Raw genomic sequence first — 14,963 nt, forward strand, 5'->3', positions numbered from 1 at the left:
TCCAGCTGTTTTGGCCTTCAACTCCCAGAATTCCTGGCCATTGGACGAGCTAGCAAGGGCTTCTGGGAGCTGGAGGCCAAAACAGCTGAGGGCCGAAGGTTGTGTAAACCTGCTCTAGAGTATTCCCCAATTATGCTTAGTATGGAGCAAATTCAGATTAAGGGGGTGAACTCTAGATACTTACTGGAAATCACTATGAATCATAAAAGCTGTCAGTACTGGATTCTGGTAACTATGGTTATTGTTTGTTTGTTTTTTGTTTTTTTTTACTAGAGTGATAAATCCTTATTAAAGGTTTTAATGGTTTAGTCCTCATTGAAGTTAGTATACACGAGAGAGCAACTTTTGACACTTTAGGATGTGTGTGCAATTTAGGCATTACATAAATGCATATATACACTCTTATGAAGGGATTAACAAAGCATATAATAAACAGTTATGCATCACTTCTTCCTGGAGATGCATTGACTTTAATCCTGCCTACTCTGTCCTTACGGAATCAGACTTACTGCTAAAATTGAAAAAGAAATAATAGCTATAGATTAAGAAAGTGTTTTCTGTCACATTTGACTTGAATAAGCTTTATTGAGAGACTTGTTTGATTTGATTTGAACAAATACCTAGTCATAATGCAATGTAGACCATATAATCTTTAGAGTATAAATAGTCAAGACTGTAATAGTGAGAAACCCTGAAATATAAAATTAGTGATTTGCAGAAAGAAGTATTCTCTTTTCTCTACGCTGTGGGGAGCATTACAAGTAAAGGGGACTCCTTCATGTTTTATAAACCAAAGAGGAATCCTTCCATATTACAATTCCCAGTTGCTAAGGTAGGTTAGCAGACATTCCCAGTTTTTATATTCGTTATTTGCAAAGGTCAGTGCTCATGTCTTACTGGTAGATAAGTGTAGTTAGGGAAATTAAATGATCGTTATATTTCTTTTCCCCTTTCCAAAGAGCTGTGATCTCTTTTATTAAAATTTCAAGGCAAAATGGAGAGATGTTGGGTTGCTATATCAAAAGTGCACTGCCCCTGTCAGTTGACCCACAAGAAACAATATGGGGTAGCACAGCAGGTGTGATCAGTGAACTATTTAGCCTTATCAAATAGAAACACTAACTTGTAGATGTAACCACCAAAATGCTCAAGGGGATTATTCTGTGTTATCTTCCTCTTCTTGTGATCGCATGACTGGCACTGTCAGCAGTCTCATTGTTTTTTCCTTTCTCTCAACCATTTCCCCAGGTGAGGCAGGAAAATATAAATTTGAGGACTGAACTATGACTCTGGAGAACAAGGTTTCAAAACCCTCATCAGCTACAGTCACCCGCAAGGTGATTTTATGGAAGTCATACTCTCCAAGCATCAAAGAAAGGAAATGATAAACACTTTGGGACAATTATTCTCAAGGAAAAAACCTGAAGATAGGTTCACCATTAAGTTGGAGAAGACTTGATATCAAATGTCAAAACTGATCCTAAAACAGGGATTAGAATTGCAGTCATTGTCAAAGGCTTTTACGTCTGGAATCACTGGGGTGTTCTGTGACTTCTGGGCTGTATGGCTGTATTGTAGCAGCATTTTCTTCTGAAGTTTTGCCTGCACCTGAAGATGCCAGCCACAGATGGATGTAAACATCAGGAGAAAATGCTGCTAGAATATGGCTATACAGTGTGGTAACCACACAACACCCCAATTAGGCAGTCATTTGGACATTATTACCTGCACCTTCCAGCATTTCACAGAATTGGCCATGCCAGCTGGAGCTGTAATTCAACAAGGTCTGGCTGACTACACAATTCCCATTCCTGTCCTAAAAGAACTGCAGTGAAATATGTTGCACAGATTTTGACGTAACCTATTGTAACACGATACAACATTTTTTAATATAGTCTTCCAAGAATCACAATAAAGAAGGAGTGTGGAACTGTGAGGGGATATTTGTTGCAATTTTCCAACCACAACCCCTCCAGCCACATCTCTACCAGTACATCTCAGAGTATTGGTGTTCTTTTGGTTCTGCTCAAAATGGCAACAGAAGTGTCATTACACCATTTTCTGATGCCATTTTAATGAGAACTGGAGGGAAAGGAAGATCTGACAGCAGAAAAGGGGTTTTAGATGTGCTGGCAACACTAAGGAGGGTTTGCTCTCTGTGTCTTCAATTTCTCTAGGTCCAGAGTGCTAATATAGTTGAACAGGGATGGGAATTAGGTGATCTACAAAATGCTGTTGTTGGGTTGCAATTCCTCAAATTCCTCACCATGGTTTTATACTGTTTAGGGATAATCGAAGTTGCTGTCCAGCATTTCATCCGGCATTGTGGAGCTAAATAGCAGGACGCCTGCTATTTAGCTCCACAAAAGTAGACAGATCACCTTAGTCTAGGTAGCTTGGCAGCACATAAATGATTAACCTGGGTTGAACCATCCTGTGTCATAGGACTAAGGAAATCCAGCATGATGTAACACAATTCCAATGTATTTGTATCCATGTGCAAGCGCTAAATTCCAAACTTCACTAGCCCACAGAGTTAAACTTTGTCATTTAAGACTTTATTTCATTACAAAAACAGGTGCACACATTGGCAAACTGTTGCAGCCAAGGCTGTTAACCAAACTCTCAATTTTCTTTACAGTACATTTGGATTTCCATACGGGAATCATAAGACACACACATACACACACATACGGGGGGGGGGGGGGAAGCAACAGGACTTTCACTACATTTGAAAAGTTGGATGGAGTATGTGGAAAACAAGATTCAAGTGAAGCTAACATAGTAGAGTGTTATAAGCTTCTTATGATAATATATTTATTGGTATCTGCCTCTTGTTCTCATGTATTATTTTTCCTATCCCTGTCCTGTGGGTTACTTAGCCACCTATCAAATTCAGGGCAATGGAGCAGACTTAAAAAGTTCTGAAGTTCAAATGTAATGCCATAAGAGGGGTGTTAAATAATGGAAGAGAACCAGACTCTTCACACAAAGATGTACCAGTTGTTGGATTAAAAAAAAATCCACAAAAGCAGAAGCCACAAAAATGGCAGAACAGTTTCAGCAGGGTGTCAGGAAATGCATTACTTACTACTAAGTGGCACAGTTCCAAATGAAATTTGTATGGGTCAGCTGTAGGTTAAGCTAACAAAAACAATAAAAAATTAAAATTGAACAATTACAAAGCCCGAAAGCACTCAGGAGACAGAGTGATGGGTGGTTTCTCATACAGACGGAAGGATCAATCCCAGCCCTTCTCCCTGGAGCTGATCTTTCAAACCGTGAAGTAAATTGTAGCTGTATTTTCAAAGACAGCATGAGAAGCTCCTATGAATGGCATTTTGCCAAATCATCAGAGCTCAGAATTGTCAAAGATGTGGATGTTCACCAGTAAAGACCGTTTAATTTTATGTTTACAGACATTTCTTTCAATGACCTCCCAAGTACCATGTTCTCTCTGCCTCTTTTTTCTCTACACTCTTTGTTCCTGGGTTTGTATGAGTCTGAGCAAATCATCATCACCACCACCACCATCACAGCAGCCCCAGGTGGAGCAATGGGTTAAACCCTCATGTCAGCAGAACTGAAGACTGACAGGTCAGAGGTTTAAATCTGGGGAGAGTGTGAATGATCTCCCTCTATCAGCCCCAGCTCCCCATGTGGGGACATGGGAGAAGCCTCCTGTAAAGACGGTAAACCATCAAAACATCTGGGTGCCCCTGGGCAACATCCTTGCAGACGGCCAATCCTCTCACACCAGAAGCAACTTGCAGTTTCTCAAGTCGCTCCTGACACGGGAAAAAAAATCACAGATGTAAAAATTTAAACAAAATCCACACAAAGAAACATGAAGGTCCCAAAAGAAACATCGACACTAATAACTACCTCCATGATAAAGAAAAAGAGGAAACAGCAATGCTAAGATCGTGTAAGGCAGCTGTGGTAATTCTGATTCTCCAGTTATCTGTGTGACTGCATAGTCAATGAAAAGAGATTATGGGCGTTTCAACCCAAGACAACTGAAAAAGCCACATGTTGAACACCCTTGATGTAAAACAGCAGAAATTCTAACATAGTAATGTATAGGCAATAAAAGTGACTGGTCTGCAAATAGGTTCATTAAGCTGCCAGTTAACAGAGGTGGGGATCAAGAGCTGTATTTCCCTGACAGGTGTGAAAGGGACCCTTCTCTAGCCATTCACTTGGCTTATGAACTGGCAAAGGAAAAGAAAGCACAGGTTTATTAGTCTAGGTGGTATCCATATACTTGCCTGAATGCAGTTACTAGCCATGTGTGGCTACCACATTAGTGCTTAAATACAAGACTGCTCTGAAATGCTATAAAGTATTGATTGATATCTGGAATGTGGAATGTATAGACTCAGAAATGTATCTGGATCACCGTGTGTTTTCCTCCAAAATAAGCAGCTCACAGCTGGTTTAACACAGTGTTGGGCATGGCAAATTGAAAAGTCTGTAGTGGCTGCATATAACCTCTAAGTGTTTATTGTATACAGAAAGTATTTGTCCAAATGTATTTGGAAAGAATGATTACAAAGATGTTTCCAAAGACTTCCATGATGTTGGAAACATATTGTTAGGAATATGTATTGTATACTGTATATAAAATATATTATATTATAAATATATATTATATAAAATGCAATGCCAAAACAATCCATAACTAAGAACACTCAAATCTTTCTTAATTAAACCTTGAAAATAAAACAGTGAAGATAAAGGTAAAGGGAAGTACTTTTTGAAGAAGTAAACACTTTGTCCTAGAAAAGTCATGAAAAATTGTGGTCCTGGAAATAATCTAAAACCAGGCCTTTGGAAAAAGCTTACAAATCCAGTGGAGACCACAGCAATGTATTTCTCTCCTAGCTTATCAAATGTCCCACATTCTGACCCAAGACACAATAGCTTGTCACCGAGATTCCAAGAAATCATTTGTTACTGTGACACTTCTCATTTAAGATCGACTTGTACAAGCCTGAAGATTCCCATGGGATCATGTGTAATTGTCCTCATCTTTTCTGATATTGTACTAGATGTCCTCTATTGTAACACATGTGTACAGTTGGTGCACTTAATTTGTCCATATTTATAGCCCAAGCAATATTAGAATTTTATATTAATATTAGAGATCTCTTAACTACAAGCTCAATATAAGATTATTATTTGTATTAAGGTTTATATTAAAGCCAATGTTAAAAGCTAGCCATATGTTTTTCTTTCACCAAATTCTTTGAAGAAGGAGATGAAGTTGTTCTCTCTGAGTATGTATATGTTTTACTTCTTGTAATGAAAGTCTACTGAAACGGAATATAATGAATATTCATCTTCATATCACTAGGCAATGTATTCCATTATTTTTCCAGTTTCTCAATACTGACACCACAAAGAAAAAGAAAATTTAAAAACTGCATTTACCTTCATTTATTTTGTATTTTTGAAACCTGCAAGAGTTGAACAGACCCAACAATGTAAAAAAAAAAATAGGCATACATAACTTATCCTCTTTCCTGAAGAACATTTTTCTTCTTTCCTGCTATGTTGATAATTCTCCTAAAGCAGTTCTGAATATTTATTATGTGATTAACTCAGCTTTACAAAAAAAAATCCTAAATTGCTGAAACATGTATTTATTTTAAGATCAAGCTGATATTTCAATAGAATAAAACACAAAGGACTATAATATTGTTTACAAAATAATGTAACAGAATAAAAACAACAACTCCATGTGTATGTAGCAAACAAAACCTTTCCTAGAAGGATATAAATCCCTTCTGAGTTTCCGAGTGAAAACTAGTAGCTAAAATATGCTAAAGGCATCATGTCCTGTTTGATTGTATAGGCTAAACAAGGTAAAAACTTGTTAGTACTTGGACAAGAAACAAGAAATTAATTCCAAGTGCTGTAGGCTATACTTAGAAGGAAGCCACCCCTAAGTATCCCTTGCCTTAAAGAAATCCTACTGAATCAATGGGGTTCCGAAAAGTCAATAAGCTACTTGAAGGCCAATACACAAAAAAGTTTCATGACAAAAGATTAAGGTGCCAGGACACTTCTGCTCCCCAACCTGCAATAAATCTAATGCGACTGGTCATATTTTAACACAAAATATCACTTTCTTAGACCACTCCCAGGACATTCTGTTACTGTGCTTATGATGGCAAAATCCTTCAGCATTTCCTTTCATTTCCCTCTGACCTCACTGTGTTCAATCACCCCAACACAAAATACACAATTCTGTTGTTTTAGCTTTTGTGAACAGTATTGCAGTTCTTTGTGTTTCATTCTGCTGTTGTATGTACTTTAAGTTGTATGTACAGTATACCTATATCTATTTCCATGTGAATATAACATTTCGTGTAACTGATCAAGTTGATGATATTCTGTGATGCTTCATGACAGCAAAAATACCTATTAGTATTAATAAAAGCGAAGTTATGTTTCTTTTTTCTTCCATAGAGGTCAACATGGCTACCTATTGGCAACATCAATTTTAGTTTTCAAAAGTACTCTTAAAATTATATAGATACACACACACACACACACATATTCAGATACACGTATTTCGTATCATCTCATACCTAGGAATTTTATTAATACTAAAGCACTGTCTATTTTTGAGCAGGGTAATGTAAACATGAATTTGCCTTTCAATCACTTTTCTAGGTTAATGACACTGAATAATAGCACATTAGCAAAGTGTCATTCCAGACACCAGTCAGGCATGCCAAACAGAAAATCTGACAATCATTTCAGATTCATTTTCCGTGAACAGAAACACTGTTAGGGATTATTAACTGGCACATCTGCACACAGTGCAATGTGGAGCATAGGGGCTCAATTACAAGCAGCAATCTCTCTCATTAATATAATTTATAAGGATATTTGGCTTGTTCGAGGGTTGTAAAACTTTTTTATATAAAAAAATGTGGTCTTGCTTAATACTATCCTAGCTTATTTGCATTAATGGTTTCAAGTGCTTAGTAATGTGGAGGTGCAACAAAATTGCTCCACCCCACTTGAGGTTGAAATTGCCTTTTTTTATGAAGTCAGTACACACTCCCTTGTATCTGCTTAACAGTATTGACTTTTTCAATAAATGCATATAACTTATGTGTACTGAATTTGTAACTATTACTTGACAGGCTTGTCAAACATACCCAGTACTTGTCAAACACAGTTCCAAAGAGAAATGCTTTTCTAGATTTAAATGTTTCATGTGGAAGATATGATTTGGATTGGTAACATGGCTTGTGGGAAAGAGAAGGTTAATTCTTTCGACATGCAATGGGTCTAAACTGGTGCACGCTTACTTTAGTACGCAAATAGATCACATACTGATGACTTCAGGAGCACAACTAGGTTCTCTACGTGTTCTGGGATAGGTTTCTTAATATTATTTATGCTGTGATCTATTTCCGATTCAGGTTAACCCACTTTCTTTGTCAATGATCTGCAGATGTTCAAAGAATAGGTCTTTAGAGATTATCCTTTTACATTTGCCTTATTCATCTCTTTTCCTATAATAGCTTTGTTTGGCACTTCATTCTTTGGAACATTCCTATGTGTTATCAAAATGTGATGACATGTTATATTTACTATTCGTCATAGTATCCTAGTGGACTAGCTATGTGAAATGGGAACAGAAGACAATATGCTATGATGAATCTGCTCCTATCTACAGATCTATAGAATGGTACCGGGGAATTCTTGTTCAACACAGAGGCCATAGAAATCTATCCTATCTTCTGGACTCTCTAATATCTAATATAACAAGACATGGGAAAGATTGTTCTTTGCTATGATGCCCAGTTGTAGAAGAGCTCTACTTAGAGGTCTAATGCTTCCAATACTGGCTTCATTCTGTCACCATAAACACATCATCCAAACCTGCACATGTGCACAATTTAACATTGTTTTAAGTGGGTTGTAAATTGTCTTTTTAAACTTCTTCCACTGTTAAACATGTGTTTAGTCTGTTTATTTTTTAACAGTTTTAAATTTGTTTTGTAATAGCTTTACTGCACATCACTCTTGAGTTCCCATTCTTTAGGGTGGTTTATAAATAAACAATAACAGAGAATTGCTATAGTCAGATATACTGGTATGTCAGAGCCTAGCTATTAAATTAAGGTTATGATGCTATTGATTCTGATATAGTTGACCAAGCTGGAATCTTTCTGATGGATGTCTGAATAGGAACATCTTCATTGCCTATTACACTCCAGCCCCTGTTCCATGAAATTTAGAACTTTTCTCAGAGACAGAAAATGTCATGCTGAGTGCATTTCCAATTCTGTTGACCAAGCTGTGCGAGTTGGTCCCTTTCAGTAGGTCTCATTCATTGGATGGGCCACCTGTAGTGATTTTTTTCCTCTAGGCAATACAGCACATTCTTCCAAGGTTCTGCCAAAATCTTAATAGCTTATGCTGCCATTGCTTCAGCACACCCAGCAGAGGCCTCTTCATGGTGGCTGCCAACAGCTTGTGGGCTGATTAATCACCCGTGCTGGGCACTGAAGTAAATTGGTAAATTTGTTGTGCTCCACAGAACAAGGCCAACAATTTCTCCCCACGCTTTTCACTTTATCTATATCATTATGAGCCATGCGACTAACAGGTGTGCCTTCACATACTTTTCATTCAGAAGTACAACAACTTATTTCCAGCTGTTCTGGGCAGAAAAGTAAGTAAATAGGCAAAAATCAATTTCAACTATTTGTTACCTGGACATATGTTTCAGTATTCATGTTTAAATAATGGTGGGCTAAGTTGTAAAACACAAATATTAACAAAATAAAAAAGCAAACAGATATTTATTTGAATTCATGACTTTTTCAACTAATTCTTGAGGAATAATACACAATTTGTATGAGTTGTAGAAAATAATATGTGAAAGCAAAATCTTTTTTGGAAAAATACATATGATAGGGAATAATTACAATGTGCAGTATAAGCCTTTTTTCCTTTTGGTGTTGTTTTTGTAAGAAAGGTTAATATACATTTGGAGGTAGGATGCAATTCTTTGTTTTTGCAAAATTTTCATTAATGCATGCAAAAATACAGGGGGGCCAATTGTCTCCACTGTAAGTTTTAAATATTGTAGTTTATGGGCACTGTAGAGTTTGTGTAAAATATTGGATGACAAGTGAATGTTGTTTCCGTTTCTTCAGGAAAGGTGATGGATTAGGATTTATAAATACCAGGCTCAATTCCTCAGTTTGCCAGTAAATTCACATAAGATTCTAAATAGCTTGAATAAATTTCTTATATAAGTTCGATCAGGTATTACATTTTAAAGATGTTTATTTCAAGATGCATGTTGCAATATCTATGCAACTGTCAACTTAAAATATACACTATGGGCTTCTGTACACAAGTTCCAAAACCTGAAGTGGCCAAGAAGTCACTCCTGCTTGTCTTCATGATGTCCAGAGACTTCTTGACCTTATTGCAGGGTAAACTGGTTCACTTTGGTTTAGTACAGTCAAAGAATGATACAGACTCCAGAGAAGCCCTATGTTTTGGGAACAGAACAGGGAAAAAGGATAGATTGTGCCCATGTTATCCTTATTACCATTACTGGGTGGCCATAGAGTTCCAGGAGAACTCCTGGACATCATGGATATCCTGTGTTGACATGAGCAGAAGTGCCCACTCAACTAGGAAGAAAGATAGGGAATTGTCCCTCCTTCTCCCTGGTAAGTTGGAGCCCCCTGCTTGTGTCACCAGAGCATGCCTGAGATGGTCGGATCTGTCCTCAAGCTCTGTGGCCATTCAGCAGCTGGGATAGCAATAGGGAAGGGAAGATGATGGGCCAACAGAGTTAAACTGGTTTTGACCTGTCAGTACCATGTAGACTTCACACGGCTACCACTGTATAGACCAGTGGTTCTCAACCTGTGGATCCCCAGATGTTTTCGCCTTCAACTCCCACAAATCCAACAGCTGATAAACTGGCTGGGACTTCTGGGAGTTGTAGGCCAAAACACCCGGGGACCCACAAGCTGGGAACCACTGGTATAGAATGTAGCCACTTCTGGGGCTTGTCCGTCGTATATGGCTCCAGACCAGCTGTGGATTAAGCAGCCAATGTAGATACGTTCTATATTGGCCCTTTTCATAATGAAACAGGCAGAATTCCTCAAATTTACGACTACAATTTATGACTACAAGATGTAGCACCATGATATACATTACTATAGAGCAGTGTGGGGCCCCTGACAATTTGTCCACTCTTAAATAACAGAACTTCACATTTATTAGTAAAATAATGGTAATAGAAAGGAAATTGTTAAATCAACAAGAAAATTGGATTGTCAAAATAAAATCCCATTTCTAAATTTGTTAGATCATTTTCATTATAAGCCTTACAGTCCATATTTAAGATGATTCTAGCAAGTTTACAGCAATAAACATATAGCAGAATAAAATATAAAGTTAGTTTGAAATGGTTACCAGTCATTAAATAGCCAAGATCCCACTACTGCCAAACTTTGCTGTTGGTGCTGACACACAGAGAGACATAGTCACAAATTGGTTAGAGATTTGTTAATTTCCATCTCATTCAATATTACATTTAATCTAAACATTAATTTTGTATCACTCCAAATGTTTTTTTTTTTAAAAAAAAATATCCATTCAAGACACTACTGTATTCATTGCGCTGTCCCAAAAGACTGGTGCTCCGTCGACTGTACTTTAGCTACTGTGAATAAACTGGGATTATAAAACATGCAGTGAAAGCATGCTATACACACATGTGGATAAAAGCAGAAGGATTTCAGGCAACTTTGAATAGCTTGGTTTTTCGAAAGCCTTCCCTGTGCTCTGAAACTTTCATTGCCCCATTGGGCTTAGAGTGCCTGCTTGTTTTGGAGGAGACTTTGCTGAGAGAACGTCTCATGGCCATGATGATTTCATGCCTCATTACTATTATCCTGATGCAAATCATTGAAATAGGTTTTGAGGGCCAAAAGTCCAATGCATATGTCGAGACTATTTGCATTTCAGGAAGTAGGGAAAAAAGACTGTGAATAAGAGTCAGTGATAAAAGTATTTCGCATCTTATTTTTGTTTTAAGAGAAAATTAATTAAGACATTGTATACTTTTCTAGATGTTCTTAATGTTTACCAATTAGTTCTTTAAAGGGCAGCTGTTTTTTTTTTTCTAAAACAGAGTCAAAACAATTGCTCTGTGAGATGCATGAACTGAAACATGAGGCTCATTTATGCATTTACTGTTCATGGTCTAGTTTCATGCTAATAGTAACCTAATTATTCAGAAGATAATGCTTCATAGTTTTTTTTATTTGTACTTTATAGCCAATTCCATGTTTATGTCATTCTTAAAACATTTCAAAACTTAGTCACTTCTAAATAATTGCTCATATTCTTTTCCAGCAAAATACCCCAAGAGAGCTTCCAATCAACATGCACTGACGTAACACTCAAAAACATTTTTTTCAGTACTAGAACTGCATCATACACTTTGAGATCACTCGCTGGATCACCCAGTGTCTCATCGGGGCCTAAAGACCACAAACTTAAACAGAAACCATCACTTCCACATATTCCTCTGGTATCATTACTCTCCAAACTCATTTATAGAATCGTGAAAATGTAAACTTTTCCATTTTCTTCACTTGGAACTAGATTCTTTAAACTTTGAAACCCAGCTTTGCTACCTTTAACAACATGAAGTGTGCCTATAATCAAGAACAACACAGAGAGGAGAATATTGGTTAATCTTAACTACAGCCAATAACAGCCCATGGAAGACCAATCTGAAAAATATTTTATACTTAAACAAAGAACAAAAGCAATCAGAAGATACAAGAAGTAAGTCACAGGTCTGGCAGCTATTAGTCATTTTCTAGCCTCCCTTTATCCAGGCATCCCATGCTTCTCAAAGAAATGATAAATCCACAGTGTCTATTTTTATTTGTGTATGCAAAGTAATGACAAATACTAAACAATAGTACACTAAATTCCACAGGAATAAAAACTGCCTCCAGCTCATGCCAGCAAACTTAATAAAACTGCAGTTGTGATAGAGGGGCATTGTTGTGCTAAGTGTCTGCTCAAAGGCTTTTGAATTACATCCAGCACTTTTGCCACTTTTCTGCCATCATGCACCATACAGCAGCTGTAGGTTCCCTCCCTTTGCCTCAGACAAGAATAGATGGTTTTCATATGGCCACAATGGAATCTGCTGCCACATCAGTGGGGAGCAGTAGCAGTTCCCACATGCCAACTGTTGCTCTTGCATTGCAAACAACAGTCTTTTACTGCTTTTCTTTCATGAGCTCCTGCTGACATCCAATGTCCAGGCATCTACTCTTGCATACTAGGACAATCAGTTGCAACCAGTTTTGACTGCTTTCGAGCACAATAAGTCATCAGTCTTACAGCTAGAAAAATAACTCACCCCAGAACCTATCTTCTCTTGTGTGTCCTTTGACCTCCTGTTGAGCAACCCCAAAAAGGCTGCTTAATGTTTTCGTCAGCTCATTTTGTTTAGTGACTATCAAAATCAAATCAACAGCTCTCTCCTAGTGTCTTTTCCTTTTCTTTTCCAGGTTGTTTCTCTTTGTCTTTTAAATCCTCAGTTCATTTAGCACAACAGGAGTTTCTGGCTGATTTATAACAGGCTTCAAAAGACAGCTGCTCCACACACACCAGGGCCAAATCCTAATTCTAAGAGGTTCTCTTTGGGAATACTGATAATACAGTGGTGACTATGGCAACATTAGTCTGCAAAAGTTTATGCGGAACATTTTCTCAAAAGAGACAGTTACCGCAAAGGTCCAGGAATATATTTTCTTTCTTATTTTCACTATAATGTTATTGTCAAGCACTTAAGCACCTAAACATATTTTGCCTGCCTTACCAATTCCATTCGAAGTTCCACCATTCCAGAAATTAATTAGTTGTATATCCTTCATTTCAACTTTGCATTATATTGTCAGAGCCTGTTCCCTAACCAAATCTAAACTTCACATTCTCTATCATTTTCAAGTATATGTGATGTACATTTGTCATGAAATATTCTACATATCCAGAAGAGATGTTTAAAAATAGGCTATGAAGACTGAAACACAAAGGGATACAACTCATGAAGGATGAAGATTGAACACAACAATGATGAATCAGAGCTTCACAAAGCTCTGAGAAGTTTGCAGTGAAAATGATTTCTAATGAGTGTATTTACACCGAGGATTGTGGATCAACAGATTGATTTGGAGTGCTTTTATTGTTGTTTTCTTTGTGGCAACAGATTTTTCTTCTTCAATGTCATTACATTATTCCATGATGGGACTGTCTAAACTTATAGACCACTCCCAGACAACCTCCCCGACCACACACACACTAAACAGCAGCCTCACAGACAAGCAAAAGTATAATTGATGCAGTCCATGGAATAACCCAAAGGATGTAGAATTAATGCAGTTTGATGCCACATTAATGTACATGGTTCAATGTTACAGAATTCTAGGAATTTTAGTTTGGTGATGCACAAGCATTCTTTGGTAGAAAAGGCTATAAAAGTCTTATAACTCTCAGAATTCCATAGCATTGAGTCATCGCAGTTAAAGTGGTGTTATTACATTAATTCCAGAGTGTAGATCAGGGGTCCTCAAACTAAGGCCCGGGGGCCAGATGCGGCCCTCCAAGGTCATTTACCCGGCCCTCGCTCAGGATCTACCTAAATCTGAAATTACTTGAAAGCACAAAACAACAACATTCCTATCTCAAAAGCAGGCCCACACTTCCCATTGAAATACTAATAAGTTTATATTTGTTAAAATTGTTCATCATTTTAATTATTCTATTGTTTTAAAGTGTATTTTGCACTACAAATAAGATACGTGCAGTGTGCATAGAAATTCATTCATTTTTTTTCAAATTATAATCCGGCCCTCCAACAGTTTGAGGGACTGTGACCTGGCCCTCTGTTTAAAAAGTTTGAGTACCTCTGGTGTGGATGATTCAAAGAGCACAATTCTAACTGGTCCAAATGGCTAAGGTCCAGCTGAATCGATATTAAGCCATCCAGAAATGAGCTCACTCCAAATCCCTCCTAATATAGGGAAGTCAGAAATTAACAGAACCAACTGGTTCATGGCCCAACTTTGTGCCAGTAGTGTGGTTGTGATCCTGGGATCAAAGAAATTAGGGTATGTCATAATCAGCCCCCCCTCTACTTCACAGCTACATTTTTGCTCTTCTGTTCACAGACCTTAAGCAGCAGAGTCATTCTGTTAGAAGACTGTGATGTCAACAAATCTCTAAGAGAAGAAGGTTCTGCAGAAAAGAGGACATTACTGTTGGTAGAATAGCTACACCCAGAGTAATATTTGATGTAGGACTGCATTTGCAAGAGAGCCACATTTCACCCACACAAGATGATACTACTTGTTTAACTATTTCTTTTAATGTGCCCCCTTGCATATGATGTTCAGTGTTAACAGGTGACAGAAGGAATATGTCAGCCGGTAAACAAGATCAATCCACTTTAAACCATTTTCCTGTGTTGACCTGACATTTTAGAGTGCAGTAGTCTTAAAACAGCTGCTGTTTGAAATATCTGTCATTTGTAATTCGATCTCCCTTCTTACTATTACAGACATTTTATGATGTAGTATTTATACTGCAATTTAAATTCAGCACACTGTCTTATTAGTGAAGTGCCTCTGATGACAATTCCCATGGAAAGAAGTGGAAATTCATTAACTGTCAGCTACTAACCCACATTAGAGTTGTTCTGAATAAAGAATTTTCATGATTAATTTAATGTTTTCTATTAATGTTTAAAACCTCTTTTGAAAAAGCTGTGTACTTTACACACACATACACAATATTGTTATCATATTTATGTAAATGTGAAATTTTATATCTGCATGTGATTTGCATATTAATACAATTTATCTTCCTATTCATTT

General features: G+C 37.3%; 1 protein-coding gene across 5 annotated transcripts in view; it reads right to left on the reverse strand.

Moving 5' to 3' along the window:
- The window catches only part of UNC5C (unc-5 netrin receptor C), a 370,394-nt gene that overhangs the window by 252,607 nt on the left and 102,824 nt on the right, over positions 1-14,963 (reverse strand). The gene's annotated exons all lie outside the window — the stretch shown is intronic.

This window comes from Anolis sagrei, chromosome 5 (genome assembly GCF_037176765.1).
Source record: "Anolis sagrei isolate rAnoSag1 chromosome 5, rAnoSag1.mat, whole genome shotgun sequence".
Classification (NCBI taxonomy): domain Eukaryota; kingdom Metazoa; phylum Chordata; class Lepidosauria; order Squamata; family Dactyloidae; genus Anolis; species Anolis sagrei.